The sequence below is a fragment of the Pongo abelii genome, chromosome 1 (assembly GCF_028885655.2).
Source record: "Pongo abelii isolate AG06213 chromosome 1, NHGRI_mPonAbe1-v2.0_pri, whole genome shotgun sequence".
NCBI lineage: Eukaryota > Metazoa > Chordata > Mammalia > Primates > Hominidae > Pongo > Pongo abelii.
Genome location: NC_071985.2, coordinates 154,873,652 through 154,890,183, shown reverse-complemented (window position 1 = coordinate 154,890,183; position 16,532 = coordinate 154,873,652). Strand labels below are relative to the sequence as shown.

Sequence of the window (16,532 nt, the reverse complement as noted above, 5' to 3'; positions counted from 1 at the left end):
ACTGAGCCCTTTAAACCATAATAACTGTTGCTCACGGATCTCAGCAGCAAAAATTATAGTTATATACAGAATGGTATTTAAAATAGTTATCTAGTCCATTTTGAAGACCCCATTCCCCAATACCTTTCCTCTATTGGCATTTTGAATTGGGCAGCATGGGATGATGGTATGAAATTATTTCCACTTTGGGGTGACATCTGTACTTGCTTGGTTTTAGCCATGGCAGCTGTATTCCAACTGTTGTTCAATCACCCAGGGCTATCTCATCTACAGAAAAATGTGCCAGCTTCTCTCTTACCACCCAGAACTATTTTAATAAGCCAAACCAAGGCCTAGCATTCATCAGCGTTAAAATATCTTTAGCAGAATCATCTCAGGCTTGCTCTTACTCATCATGACCCCACGCACCCCACGTTCTTTCCTTTGTTCATAGAACATAAATATTCCATTTAGTTTGTCTCTAATGCCATTTTCTTAGGGCAGTTATTGGAAATAATGGAAGAATGCAGTGGATCTGGGGAATTATGTTTTCTCTGTCTTAGCAAGTAAGTGACAGGTCCTAGGCATATGGAATTAGAATTTTTTCTCTGCTTCTACATGCTTCTGCACCATTTAACAGAAATGCAAGTGTAGGTTATATTACCTGTGGGAGACAATTTTCCAGAAGGTGTAAGAAAAAGATGCCTTAAACCAGTACCTCCTGGAGGGAGCACTCTAGGAACTACCTCTGTAGATGCTGTGATTCTGCCTGGTGCCTTGCAGCATCTGAGCTCACTTCTCACAGAGGAAGGAAAACAGCACTCAGGTTTCTATCCAGTAACTCCTTTCAAGATGGCTTCATTTGGTAACCTAACTCCCCAGATAGCATGGTGAAATAAATTGACAGGGTGTAGATGGTTTGAGATAAATATTCTTATTTGATTTAGACTCTTTGTAAATCAAAGCCATTCTATTAGCACAACTCAAGAAATCTATTTTTTTCTGTATTGATCTCCACTACATAATCTGTTTCCAGAGTAAATTTTTCTGCTTTTTTCCCCCATTGTCTGCATCTAAATCTTTTGGTCCTCATGTCTTTGTAGAAAGTTGTTGATATACCTTAACTTGGATGCTAGGTTGGTGATAGTCTTGAATGTTACAAAGGTCGTTGTATTTAGCTATTATTATTCCATGATTAGATTTTCCCTTCAGTGTTGTAGACATGAGTAGAGTCAGTATACTTCACTGCCTTATGCACCTAACTACTTTTGAACCGGCTTTCTGTTGCCTCATGAAATCAATGGATACATTTGCGAAGCACCCTGAGTAGGATTTTCCTAATAGAGGTATATTATTTGAGCATCCTGAATTCTGGTAGTGCTGTTGGTTAGGACACCCAGAGATTGACTTTGGAGGAATAAGTTTCTATTTTCCAAGGTTTCTATGGAAGTTTAACTCAAGCTGCTGGTCTTTATGCATTTTCCGTGCTGTGGATTGATTCTTGACTCTGGGCCCTAGTGTGAGGGGTTTCTTTCTTAAAAGTAAGCCTGGCTGCTCTGCCTATCCTCCAGCCCTGAATTTTTCTGCTTTTTGTTTTGCCTCTGGGATAAAGACAAAGCTACTTTGTTCCTCATCCTTTGGCTTCATCCCAGTGCTTAGCTCTTTGCCAGAGAGGGGAGCATACATCAGGGGGTACTTGGGGAATCAGGCTTCCCCCAATTCTCTTGGTCCTAATCTTATCTTTTGCTACGTTTCCTTCCTTTTTTCCTGTATTTTCTGGCATTATTATTGACTCAGGGCCAAGAATTCAAATTTCATGGTCCTTCATGATTGTCTGACTCTCTGTCCTCTTGGATTTCTACCAGGGCCAGTCTTAGTGAGGCAGAGTTTTCTCTGCATTCAGATAGGCCACCTTGGCTGTAGCTAAGTCACTTATAGGATCTTAACAAAAGCTGTCAGAAATGGCTATATGCACCAGTATTTTGACATTTTCCTACCAACTTCCCTAAAGACTTAGCCTGGAAAGGCATGTGGACTATATCCCAAAACACAAGAGGAAGGAGCATAGTTGGCTGCTTTGCAATGGCGTAACTAGGACTGCAAGCACCACTTCTTTGTAGTGGGTAGGGAAATCCTTACTGCCTGCCTTCATTTCCATATTTTAGGTCCACCACTAGCTATACTCCACTTCCAGGGGCCATTATATCTGTTAATATTCTTTGATGGAGAGCTACGTAATAAACACTATCTAATTTCAGGAAAAGGCATTTATTGAAGACTACCATGTAGGTCCCAGAAACAGTCAATTGAGCCTTGACAAGGTCAGGAACCAAGCCTGTTTCAGGGATGTATGTACCAGGAACCCTTCATGGCACTGGCTGAATTGACTCTTGGCAATTATTTTCTATTTTCATATCACTTCACTCAGGATTCAAATTCCTGGGAGAGGTGGAGCAACTAAGTAGGTCTTATACCCATCTTGATAATGGGGAAGGCAGGCTATATGACAGACCTACCAAAATCACACATAACAGGAAGGGATAAGTTTCCCTATAGGTGGGAAAAAAGTAGCAGATGCCCATTTTGCTATTTCTTCTAAGCTGTTATATCTTGTTCTGCAGGCACAGCAGTATTGATTTTCTCTTGATTTTGAATCTGACTGTAGCCATGTATGATATCTGTCAGTCTGGGAGTATTGGAATGGATTTGGAGGGAGAAGGGTATTGTCAATGGTTGTGGGTGTTTGGCCTTAAGGATTTTATTTTTCTGCTATGAGCTGGGTGCCACATACATAGCTGTTTGGCAGTGGACTATCTAGAGATGATGACAGCATCCAACTTTCTTTCAGAGAAAGAGTAAAGTCACATTTTCCTTGGTGCTGGCCATCAGATTTGGAGGGGACCATAATTACCAATTTTGACTATACTTCTAGGAAGATTTTTAATTTATCTATCTCACAAATTATTGAGACTCTTCTGTGTTTCAGGTACTCTGTGTGGCATAGAAAATACTAAGGAGGAAGACTAAGTTATGGCTTCTGCCTTTTGAGGAGCTCATGGTCTAGCAGGAGGCTGTTATGGGCTGAATTGTGTCCTTCAAAATTCACATGTTGAAGTCCTAATCTTCAGTACCTTAGAATGCAACTGGATTTGTAGATAGGGGCTTTAAAGATGTAACTAGGTTAAAATGACATCATTTGGGTGGGCCCTAATCCAATATGACTGGTGTACTTATTAGAAGAGGAAATTTAGACACAGACACAGGGAGGATGCCATTTGAACATGAAGATAACTATCTATCTGTAAGTCAAGGAGAGAGGCCTCAAAAGAAACCAACCCTAGAGAAACCTTGATCCTGAACTTCTGGCCTCTAGAACTCTGAGAAAATAAATTTCTATTGTTTAAGCCACCTAGTCTATGATACTGTGTTATGGCAGCACTAGGAAATTATAGAGGATAATAGGAAAAAAATTACAGTACCAGTTCTTTGGCTATGGAAGTAGATCTTGGGCTTCCTAATAATCTAGAAGGTACAGGTATTTTAGCATTCCTCTGGCCTTGGGAAGATAGCAAGAGCATACTGATTTGTTTCCATTCAGACATTTGTTGAGCAATTAGTATATGCTTGTCTTAGGGTGTTAGTTGCCCTAGACAATAACAGTCACCATTTATTGAAAGCCTACTGTATACCATCACCATACCACCTGCTTGGTACATGCATGAATAAGATCCAGATCTAGGAACTCATGTCTAGTGAGAAGAGATGGATATGAAAAAATAAATAAATTTAATAAAGGTGATTAGAGGTGCTAAAATATACTGGATGTATAAAGGTGGGAGACATCAAGTGTACTTAAGAAGTTCAGGAAAAGCTTTCTTTTCTTTTCTTTTCTCTTTCTTTCTATTTTTTTATTTTATTTTTTGAGACGGAGTTTTGCTCTGTTGCCCAGGATGGAGTGCAGTGGCACGATCTCAGCTCACTGCAACTTCCACCTCCCAGGTTCAAGTGATTCTCCTGCCTCAGCCTCCCGAGTAGCTGGAACTACAGATGCGTGCCACCATGCGCGGCTAATTTTTTGTATTTTTAGTAGAGACAGGGTTTCATCGTGTTAGCCAGGATGGTCTCAATCTCCTGACCTCGTGATCCACCCACCTCTGCCTCCCAAAGTGCTAGGATTACAGGCGTGAGTCACTGCGCCCGGCCAGGAAAAGCTTTCTAAGGAAAGAGATTTGAGTTGAGTCTGAAGGGATGAATAGTGCTTACTTAGTGGATGAATTGGGGAAGGTTGTCCTAGGAAGTGGGAACAGAATAAGCAAAGTTACAGAGGTACAGAATAGCATCACATATTTGGGAACACCTTGTTTGCCAGTGTTTTTGCTTAGAGGTTATAGGTGTTGGCGTCACAGGAAATGAAGCTCAAGAGTCAGTAGAGAACAAATATATCAAGGGCCTTATATATGAAGACAAGGACTGGGCAATGAAGAGGCAGAGGGGTAACATGGTGAGTCTTCAATTTTACAAAGATATTTTGGAGACTGTTAGATAAAGGGATATAAGATAGAGTTTAGGAGATCATAAAGGTTCTATTAACAATAATAGCTATAATTTGTTCAGTGTGAGAGACATGAATTAAGGCAGTGCCTGTAGGCATGAAGAGAAGAGAAATGGTTTGGAGGAATAGATGGTGGTGTGCTGGAGCCATTTGTACACATCTCTTCCCAACTCCTCCTTCATTGACATCAGGTTGATTGTTTTAAATGAGCTATAATGGGATATTTATAAAAGAGAAATAGGTAAGTCCTGTAAGTCAGGGCTCTTTATTTTAATTTTTTTAATGTGGAGAGCTGATTGTTAAATGTTTACCTGCACACCACTGAATAATAAGATTGAATTGGTAACCTTTTGGACATAGAAGTGAAGGAAGGAAAGACTGCAAATGATGACCTCAGATTTGTGGCTTCAGGAAGGGAGTATGCTGCCATTCTTTGAGATGAGGAAAGCTGGCAAAGAAATAGATATGGGCGAGGAGATAGGATAGGAAAGAAATTATAAATACAATTTTGGACTAAATGAGTTTGAAATCTGTGGGACGATTCAGTTGGACTTGTACAAAAGGGCTGGGTGCAGTGGTTCACTCCTATAATCCCAGCCCTTTGGGAGGTTGAGGAGGGAGGGTCACTTGAGGTCAGGAGTTTGAGACCAGCCTGGCCAATGTGGTGAAACCCTGTCTCTACTAAAAATACAAGAATTAGCTGGAAATGGTGGCAAGCACCTTTAGTCCCAGTTGCTCGGGAGGCTGAGGCAGGAGAATCACTTAAATCTGGGAGGTGGGGGTTGCAGTGAGCTGAGATCACGCCACTGCACTCCAGCCTGGGCAACAGAGTGAGACCCTGTCAAAAAAAAAAAAAAAATACACACACACACACACACACACACACACACACACACACACGAGGTAGATGAGCATTGATAATGGGGGCCTAGAGAATGAGATTTATGAGTAATTTTCTTTGATTGGTAGCAGAAGCTATGGAAATAGATTCAATCACTGAGAGTGATAAAAGGACCAAAAACAGAACAGTGAGGGGAACACCAGCATTTAAGGGGCAGAAAGAGAAGGAGGAGCCAGCACTGAGGAATGGCCAGACATGGAGGACCTGGCCTTCTGGGTAGCCTTTATCCAAGTACTCAAGATCAAGTCACTTGTCCCACGAGCAGATGCTCCATTGCACTTTCCCAAGTTGGCTGTGGGGCTCTGAGGGAGGAATAAAGGCCATTAGAAAATGTACCCTCAGAATCTTCTGTGCTGGTCAGAATTTAAATTACTGTTTTTCAACCAGTAGGTTTCAACCAGTGTGTTTAGAACACAAAGTAGAATAGAGTTGAAAATATTGTGCTTTGTACATTGCAAATATTGTTTCAGTTACAAATAAATATGTGTATTTCAGTTTTATTATCTTTGTGTATATTTATGGGTCATGATATAATGTATGTATTTCTTACTGTGGGTCACAGAAAAAAAACATTTGAAAGCCACTGGCTTAAATGACTCCCTTGTTGAAAGTTTGTAGTTGAATGGGAAATCTTTCCCATACTTAACATGATTTCTCCTGGTCAGCTGGTTACTGATCCAAATTTTCCTTCTTCTAGCCATGAGCTGATGGCAGCATTCCCAGTCCTTATCAAGTATCGGCTGGAATGTCTGTAGTGGTATTTTTTAGGGCATGGCTCACTTCCTTTCTCCTTTTGCCAATGAAAAGGAACATGTCTTTACAATGAGCTCAACCTTGCAGAGTTTGCCCTGTAAACCTAGATTTTCCCTAGGCCATGAAAATCCCTCTTCCATTTAAATGACTCTAAGATCAGACAAGACCAACTCGTTTGTTTTCCTATAAGGTCTTTTAAATGCAGAAAAATAACAAATCCATAAAGCTTTGATTTGGTTTTACTTAAATGAGTCTCGACCTCATTTATCCTGCATATTTCCAATTTGTGATTCTTGCGTGCCCTTTATGGAAAGAGGTTTGAGGAAGGAGGCCTGAAATATTTCTGTAAGAGTTTTCAAAAGCAGGAAGAAAATTGGAAGAAGAAACTTACCTCCTAAAGCATTTATGGTCTTTATTTTAGGGTTAGATTTTGTAACAGATCATTGGGTTATATCTTCTTTTAGAAGGTTCATTTCTGTGCAGTGTAGCCATCAGAATAGGATGTTAAGTATGTGAAGTGCATCTTAGTCTTTTGAGTCATTCACAGCTGGAAAACTCGGACCTCATCTTCGTGATTCAGCTTAACTGATGTACTTACTTCAAAGGCTAAGCCTATTTGATGTTGAGAGATAAACTGTGGCTTTTAAGTTTTATATGACTTTTTAGACACTTCAAACATTTAAAACATTTCAAACATTTAAAAATTACTTTTTATTATTCATGCTATATCTAGGGAAAAAATTTCAATCAATCAATACTTTTTGTACCTTTTCATATATACTGAATTCTACAAAATATATTTGGGAATATGAAAAAAGTTACAAAAGAGACGATAAATTGCAGTAGTTAAGTGTGTAGGCTCTGCCAGGGTCTGGCTTGTGATATGTGACATTGGGTAAGTTATTTAACCTTTCTGTGCCTTGGTCTTCTCATACAAAATGTGAAGATGTGTCTACCACATTGAGCTGTTGTGAGGATTAAATGATTAAACATGAAAGAATCATAGAGCAGTCCCTGGTATATAGTAAGTCTTCAATAAGAGTTATCTGTTATTATTACTATTATTATAAAGGTGTATCCTTTTCTTTAAGGAATAATTTTAGAAACAAGATAAACCCACCTGAAACAGGAAAAGCAATGTGGATGAATTGGTGATCAACAAGTATTTGTTGAGAACTCTGGCACTGTTTGGATTCTGGAAAGACAGATGGCAATATCACATCTCATATCAACTAATGAAATATGTCAGTACATCATAATAGTAGCTGCCATTCGCTTTTCCTAGGACTTTCTAAGTAGGAAATCATTTAGTCCTCACAACCAACCTAAAAGGTGAAGCAGTTTGCCCAAGGTTACAGCTAGTGAGCGAGGGAGGCACACTTCTAAGCCAAGCAGTCAGCCTCCAGAGCCAGCTCTCTAACAGCTGTTACAGTGAGTCAGCATGCTTGCTGTCCTCAGGGAACTTACAGTTTACATAAAGAGGCAGATACATTAAGAATCAAGTAATTCTACTAACAATAATAGCTACCATTTGTTGAATGAAATATAGTGTAGCAGTGAAGAGCATAGACTGTGAGCTCAGTTACTTGGGTTTGATTCCTATCTTTGCTGCTTTTAAACTGTGTGATTTGGAGTGTTATTTAACCCCTCTATAAGCCTGTTTACTTACCCATAAAGTATTTTGAGGATGAAATGAGTTAATGTATGTATGTGCTTAGGACAGTGTTATGTAATTGCAACCCATTGCGACTGGGACTACTGCTGTTATGGCCTGACTTAATAATCCTCATGCCATTCCTATGAGGGTTTTTCAGCTAAGTAAACTGAGGCTTGGGCAGTTAATTCATTAAGACTGCCCAGTGGCAGGCGTAAGTGTGGGCATAGCACTCCAGTCCTGTTTGCTCTTGAGGCTTGTGCTCTGAACATTATGTGTTACTGCCTCTTCAGAACATAATGCAGACCATGATACATGCTATAGTGCAGATTTAAACAGTGAAATTTATCTGAGAGCTGACTTGTCCATGATTGGGAGGGGTTCTAAGGCTTAGAGAGTGGTAGGGATTGAGAGGTGCTAAGATTGGAAAGAAACTCCCTCAACAAAGAAAGCTATGAGACAGGTGATTTATGGCAGGTCCCACCAGTATCAGGGATCAATGTCCTATTCTCATGAAAGGTGACAGGACATCTGATAGAATGGCATAAGGATATTAGAGCTTTTAAGTGCTGTGGCTTTGCGATCTCAGGTGAAAGACCCTTGTACACACTGGGTGCGGGTGTGGGGGTGTCCTGTGAGTGCACACACTGACTTGGATGTAGAGCTTCATGGTCTGGTCTATGACGGACAGAGTGCAGCATCAGCCTTTTGAAGCCTGGGAGATGGGGAGAGGCCTTCAAAGCAAAACCAAGACTAAATTTCTCACCAAACCTGTGCTATGCTGGTGGTGTGTAGGAGGGGGAGGGGGAGTGGGGAGGCAGTGCTCGGAGTCAGATTCAATTAGGCATTTCTTACATTCAGAGTTGTGGAGTAAAATTTAAAAGCCACTACAGAAATCTGTAGCAAATCAGGCTGCAAAAGCAGCTCAGGACCCTATTAATAAGAGCTCTGAAAACTAGGTGGGGAACCCAGGCTTGTTTTATAGAGTAATAGGGAATCATTTAGATTATATTAGAACTGAAGAATGACATGATGAAGCAGATATTTGGGAATTAAGCCCAGGAGACCAATGTGGCTGTATATGACTAGAGGAGAAACCATGTAAGAGGCTGTTGGAACAGTTCAGGAGGAAATGATCAGGGCTTGGATTAGGGGCAGCAGTGGGAATTCAAAGGAAATAAAAAGTGTGAGTAATATTGTAAGGGTAAAAATGGGGTAGGAGGTGGATTGATGACACTTAGCTAAAGGGGAGAGGGGAGAAGGTTCAGAAGCAAATGTCACTTCCAAGATTTCTATCCTAGGAGCCTGTGATAACAATGATGCTATAATTGGAAATGAGGCAGTTGGGATGTAGAAATGGTTTGGGGGACAGTCAGGGATAAAAGTTCAGTTTCAGGTGTATTGCATTTTATCTGACAGTGGTACTCTCTTTCATGTATTTTTTGGCAAAGTAAGTGTACACAGTGACAGATTTTGAGGGGCAGAGCATACTGTTGATCATCTTGTTACGTAGTAGAGTTTTTCCTGACCTCTTCGTATCTAGCTACACTTTGGCTTAGCATTTGTCACAAAGATACTATGGGAGAAGATGAATAAAAAAATCCAAGTTCCCTTTTGTGGAGTGTCACAGTGTCACAGATGTGTTAGACAAGTGCTGAGTGTAATTGATAAATTGGTATTCAAGGTAGAGACTCAGCTGGATACCTAAATATAGACCCTTTACTCTAGTTGTAAACTTGCGTTAAAAATTTTTTTATCGAATGCTCAGTTTTTAATCTGAGAAAAATGAAATTATTATAATCTATAATACTAAAAACTTTGTAAGCTATATTTTTCAAGACATTTACCCTAAACAGTGATTGATGTCTTGTAACTGTAATTTTTTTTTTTTTTTGAGATGGAGTCTCGCTGTGTCACCAGGCTGGAGTGGAGTGGCGCGATCTCGGCTCACTGCAATCTCTGCCTCCTGGGTTCAAGCCATTCTCCTGCCTCAGCCTCCTGAGTAGCTGGGACTACAGGCACGCACCACCAAGTCCACCTAATTTTTTGTATTTTTAGTAGAGACAGGGTTTCACCATGTTGGACAAGATGGTCTCAATCTTTTGACCTCTTGATCTGCTCACCTCGGCCTCCCAAAGTGCTGGGATTATAGGCATGAGCCACCTTGCCCGACCAGAACTGTAATGTTTTTTAAGGACCATTTGGAGTTAATAACAACCATGAATACGAGGTACATGATAGTTTTCAACTGTTTTTAAGCTTATTAATTAAAATAGCAATGTGAGGTGAAGGGGTAAAAAATCATGCTTAAATGTAAGTGGCTTTTCTAATCTAACTGAATAGTATGACTATAATGTTATTTATTAGAAAACAGCAATTATATAAATAATACATATTCTACCCAAGGGTATTTTTACAATGGGAATTGTTATTTAATTATAGGAAAATGGATCTAATAAATTATGTTAAAAATCGTAGTCAGAGTATGTTTTCAGATAAGTTAGGCAGATAAGCAATTTGATTTATGTGTGGAAAAATGTTTGTGAGGCCGGGTGCAGTGGCTCATGCTTGTAATCCCAGCACTTTGGAGGCTGAGGCGGGCGGATCACCTGAGGTCGGGAGTTTGAGACAGCCTGGCTATTATGGTGAAATCCCATCTCTACTAAAAATGCAAAAAATTAGCCCGGCATAGTGGCATTCTTCTGTAATTCCAGCTACTCTGGAGGCTGAGGCAGGAGGATCGCTTGAACCTGGGAGGCGGAGGTTGCAATGAGCTGAGATCGCACCACTGCATTCCAGCCTGGGTGACAGAGTAAGACTCCGTCTCAAAAAAAAAAAAGAAAAATGTGAAAAGGCAGATTATGGCAGGGCGTGGTGGCTCACGCCTGTAATCCCAGCACTTTGGGAGGCCGAGGCGGGCGGATCACGAGGTCAGGAGATTGAGACCATCCTGGCTAACACTGTGAAACCCCATTTCTACTAAAAATACAAAAAAATTAGCCGGGCATGGTGGCGGGTGCCTGTAGTCCCAGCTACTTGGAAGGATGAGGCAGGAGAATGACATGAACCCAGGGCACGGGGCTTGCAGTGAACGGAGATGGCGCCACTGCACTCCAGTCTGGGCAACAGAGCAAGACTCTGTCTCAAAAAAAAAAAAAAAAAGATTACAATACAACGTGCTGTAATATCCCACTTTTGCAAAAACCATTTTTAAGTGTAGAAGAAAAATACCTTACAGTGTATTTTTTATTTTATTTATTTATTTATTTGAGACAGAGTTTCGTTCTTGTTGCCTAGGGTAGAGTGTGATGGCGCTATCTCGGCTCTCTGCAACCTCTGTTGCCCAGGTTCAAGTGATTCTCCTGCTTCAGCCTCCCAAGTAGCTAGGATTACAGGCATGCACCACCATGACTAATTTTGTATTTTTAGTAGAGACGGGGTTTCTCCATGTTGGTGAGGGTGGTCTCGAACTTGCGACCTCAGGTGATCCACCTGCCTTGTCCTCCCAAGGTGCTGGGATTACAGGCGTGAGCCACTGTGCCCAGCCTAGGTGGTGAGTTTATGGATGGCTTTTCTTTCTCTTTCCTTTTTCTTTCTTTTCCCTCCCTCCCTCCCTCCCTTTCTCCCTTCCTTCTCTTCCTTCCTTCCTTATTCTCCCTCTCTCTCTTTCTCCCTCCCTCTTTCCCTACCTTTTTCCTTTTCTTTCCCTCCTTCCCTCTCTCCCTCGCTCTCCCCCTCACTCTCTCCCTCGCTCCCTCCCTCCCTCCTTCCAGGGTCTCACTGTCTGAGGGTGGAGTGCAGTAGTGCAGTCACAGTTCACTGCAGGGCTCAAGAGATCCTCCCACTTCAGCCTCCCAAGTAGCTGGGACCACAGGTGCAGGCCACCAATCTAGCTAATTTTTCAGTGTTTTGTAGAGATGGGATCTCACTTTTTTGCCCAGGCTGGTCTCGAACTCCTGGGCTCAAGCAGTATGCCAGCCTTGGCCTCCCAAAGTGTTAGGATTACAGGCATGACTTCCATGCCCGGCTGACTTTTTTTCTTTAGGCTTGTATTTTCCACATCTTAAATATAAAACAAACACATTAACTTTCATAACCAGAAAACAATTATTTTAAAAAGGAAGGCTGGCCAAGTGTGGTGGCTCATTCCTGTAATTTCAGCACTTTGGGAGGCTAGGGCAAGCAGATAACTTGAGGTCCGGAGTTCGAGACCAGCCTGGCTAACAGAGTGAAACCCCGTCTCTTCTAAAAATATAAAAATTAGCCGAACATGGTGGCATGCACCTGTAATTCCAGCTACTGGGGAGGCTGAAGCATGAGAATCACTTGAACCTGGGAGGTGGAGGTTGCAGTGAGCTGAGATGGTGCCAATGCACTCCAGCTTGGGCAACAGAGTGAAACTCTGTCTCAAAAAAAAAAAAAAACTAGCATTCTAGGAAGTAGAAGAAATTTATTCTATGTATTGTAGCTTTACAGTTTTCAACTATATGATGCTCCTCATTAAACAATTTTATTATAAATAGTTCCATGTGAGAAATGTGGTAGAATATGTATCAACTCTTTAAATTTGCAGGATCTGTTTTGGTAACTATTTTTCTTAACTTTGTAAAGTCTAGGGGGAAGGTCCAGGCTGTGTAATAAACCAGTAATAAAGGTGAACAATAATTTTTATTTCTTGAATTCCCATGATAAAATCATATTATAGGGTAAAATAAGTGAAAGGATAAAACGAAATATTTTAGCTATCATTCTTTGTAAAAGAATGACCTTTTACTTTTCCAAATTAGAGTCTAGAGGTTTGTAATCTTTTTTTGTAACACAGTCTCCTCTGAATTAAAGGTATGAACTTTTTCCCCAGAGATGCACATTAACTTGTGCCTGCAATTTCAGGGAGTTATGAAAACAGCGTTGGAGCTTTCTTAAATGACACCTTAACTAAAGAACAAGAAGATTTCCGGCACAGTTATTGCACTTCTGATATGCATCACGCCCTGTTCTGTCGTATCAACGGAATGGTTGAGCCACCTTTGTGTGCTTGTGGGGTTCATTCATATATGGGCAGCTCTTTTGATCCAATAGACAACAGATGACACCTTCATGCAGGTGGCATCAGTATATGCCTCCTTTTCCTTGCCTTTGGTCTGTCTCAGCACCCTACTAATTGTATTTTTTTAAAGCCTATTCTAAAGAAGTTTCACAAATATTGGAGAGAGGAAGGATGCAAGGAGAATGGGAGTGTCGTTAAAATCTTAAATTCTGAGACACAAGCTAGATTTTATGTCAGCTATCCTGAGGAGTGTGTACATAGGTTGGGGGTGAATGTGGGGTAGGGAGCATGTGTTTATGGACAATGCTGTTGGTGTATATCTAAGCATTGGAAGGTCTTTTCAGATGGGTTGCCTCATTACTTGGACAGAATTCTGTATCTGTGAGGTTTCTTTCATTTGGAGACCATGGTAAACCCTACTAAACTGGCTTAAGCAGAAACGGGAATCATAAAAACCAGCAGTCCGTGAGTGATGCTGGCATTAGCAAATCTCTGTGTGGGGCCCATACAGTGTGACTAGGACCCAGTTCCTTGCCTTTTCTCTCTGTTCTGATGTCCTGTCTGATGTACCTGCTTCATCATTTAGGTATCATCATATTAAGGTTAGCTCCACACTGTGTCCCAAGATGGTGGTCAGCAACTGCTGGGACCATCTGCTTTCTTATTCATGCAGAGCAGAAAAGGAGAGAGACTTTGGCTTAGAATTTCTAGCAAAAGTCCTGAGATTTATTCTGACCTTGTGGCCTTTAGTCACATGCTTGCCTCTGAAACAATCACTGTGATGAAGGGGATCAGTTTGGCTTGGCCCATTCTTGTGTCCCATATCTGAAGCTAGGAACGGTCAGCTTCCCCTGAACCACAGTGATCCTTAAATGACCAATGGGTACTAAAACAACCAATGAAAGTTATTTACCAATGGCAACTCATAACTTTTAATAGAATGCAAAATGAGGTAGTGTTTCTAGGGTGGACCTGCCTGGCCTTTTATTCCCGCTCTGCCCACTTACCTGGTTGTCTGTGATCCTGGTGAAATCATTTCACTTTTCCAAGCCTTGGTTTCCTGAATCATGAAATTAGGATAATAATCATACCTATCTCATAATAGTTTTATGAGTATTAAAAACATGTAAATAATTTTATATGCTGTTACCTGGGATATAGTCAATGCTCGGTTAATAAAAAGGCATTACCTTTGACTTACCCCAGATAATTTACCTTGACTATCCCTAGATGAATATAGTGTGTTTTTTTTCTTTTGAAATAAAATTGGTCTTTAAGAATAATGCTAGTTTAGATCCCACCCAGATGTCCAACAATGATAGACTGGATTAAGAAAATGTGGCACATATACACCATGGAATACTATGCAGCCATAAAAAATGATGAATTCATGTCCTTTGTAGGGACGTGGATGAAGCTGGAAACCATCATTCTCAGCAAACTATCGCAAGGACAAAAAACCAAATGCTGCGTGTTCTCACTCATAGGTGGGAATTGAACAATGAGAACACATGGACACAGGGTGGGGAATATCACACACCGGGGCCTGTTGTGGGGTGGGGGGAGGGGGGAGGGATAGCGTTAGGAGATATACCTAATGTTAAATGATGAGTTAATGGGTGCAGCACACCAACATGGCACATGTATACATATGTAACTAACCTGCATGTTGTACACATGTACCCTAAAACTTAAAGTATAATAAAAAAAAAAAAAAAAAAAAAGAAACAGCCTATAATGCTTGATAGGTAGCCATCTGTAGAGGGAACCTCTACACCTTGAGAGATATCTGAAGATGAGGGCAGAAAGCCGCAAAGCCCAGGTAGAGCTGTTGACTCTAATTATTATTGCTTTGTAGAAATGTGTCATTCTCCAAGAGAAACCTAAAATTTGAATTTTTGTAATAAATCACCCAATATTTAAAAGGTTGTGACTAATTAAAAAAATCTGAAAACCCTGCACATCCAAGAAAAATGTCTGTATACTATATGTAACTGTGAACTCCCTGTTTGTAGTCTTGTCCTGAGAGAATTGTCCTTAATGCCAGAGTCTGGTGACATGCACGCTAAACCTCTCAGGTAACCCTGTGAGTAGAAAACTTCAAAGGAATCATTTCTGGAAGGGATAGAGAATGAATGAACTGAGAGTTGCCTAGGTGGGAGGGACTTGGAAATGTAACCTCTCCATTCATCGCTTTTGGAATCTTTGAACTTGCTGAACTATATAGCCTGGAACACTTTCCCATCTCTACTCCTCGCCTTTACCCATCTAGCCTTGCTGTCTTTACCTGTGATGGTTGAGTCTCTGCTTATAAATCACTTTCTCCAGGAAGTCTCAGGCGTGTGAGAATGAAGCATGGGAGCCCACTTGGGCCTTTGATAACATCTCTCCCTATGGATTAATAAACTGATTTGGTGAGATCTGTTCTTTGTGAATTTGGTTAGTGTGAATCAATCCCTAAGATTCAGATCAGCTCTGGGAACACTGAAAAAAATAAGCATTCCTGGGTCTGCAATGCTGAGGATTGTTGGTGCACACATCCTGCAGAGTGCTGCTGAGTTGCCACCTGGCCCACCCTTTGATGTTTCTCTTGGTGCTCTGTAACTTCAGAAATGGAAAGTACAGAAACTGTTGGTTGAATTTGATGAGATAGCTGAGTTCACCCTACATGGGTGGTTAGGGGAGGGAGCTACATGTTTACTTTTCTGGGATGGAGTGATGATATGGATGGTCACTTGCCCACATGGTATGATAAAACTGTAATAGGAGATATTGGGGCAGCGGGGGGTACTGAAAAGAGACCACAGAGTCCAAGGATTTTACTCTTTTCTCTGGGCCACTCAGTGGGCTCTTCTTCCCCTTCCTTACTAGAAGGAGCCCATTACTAAGTGCCCTGTGAGGGGCTGGGCTTACACTCATCCACTTTAGAGGACCTCGGATGGAGCAATGGGAGGGGCCATCTGTTGTTTCCACCCTCCTCTAAATTTTAGGGAGAAATCATACTGTTTTAAAGAAGAAATAAAATAGAATAAAGAAGAGACCTTTGCCCCTGGCATTTCAAGTGACAGCTTTCTGAACATTTTAAGAGGAACCTTTGCATGTTTCATTTTTTGGAGAGAAAACCTACGTAAGTTGTTTTGCTAGGAGAGAGTGGAAGGGCACATTTCCCTCTCTCCGGGTTGAAATACACCAGCAGAAGCAAATTATAAACTCTAGCAGCAGTGTTCTATTAACATGAGCCAGGCCACTGGGCAAAGCATCTTTCATACAGTGGTCATTTGAGTGCTTAAAACCATGCTGTAAATAGGTGTAAATATTTTGTAGATAAGAACTTATTCCTCAAGTTCACACAACTTGCAAGGTGAGGAGCTGGGGTTTTAACTAAGGTGCTCTGATTCCAAAGTCCATGTTCTTAACCACACACTATGGATAACAGTACAGATTGAACCAAAATACTAATTTTCTCATAAGTAAACCTGTAGATATCAGTGATCAGAATGCAATTGAGAACATTACTTACAAGCATCGTGATACCACATTTGAAAACAGAGTGATGGCAGAGATAATCAGACCTCAGTACTAAAGTCCTTGTAAGATGTTTTAAGAGAGCCAGATAATATGCTTTTGAGAAGTCAGGAAAATTTTA

General features: G+C 40.9%; 1 protein-coding gene across 1 annotated transcript in view; it reads left to right on the top strand.

Annotated features, from left to right (window-relative positions):
* The window catches only part of GIPC2 (GIPC PDZ domain containing family member 2), a 90,267-nt gene that overhangs the window by 49,207 nt on the left and 24,528 nt on the right, over nt 1-16,532 (top strand). The gene's annotated exons all lie outside the window — the stretch shown is intronic.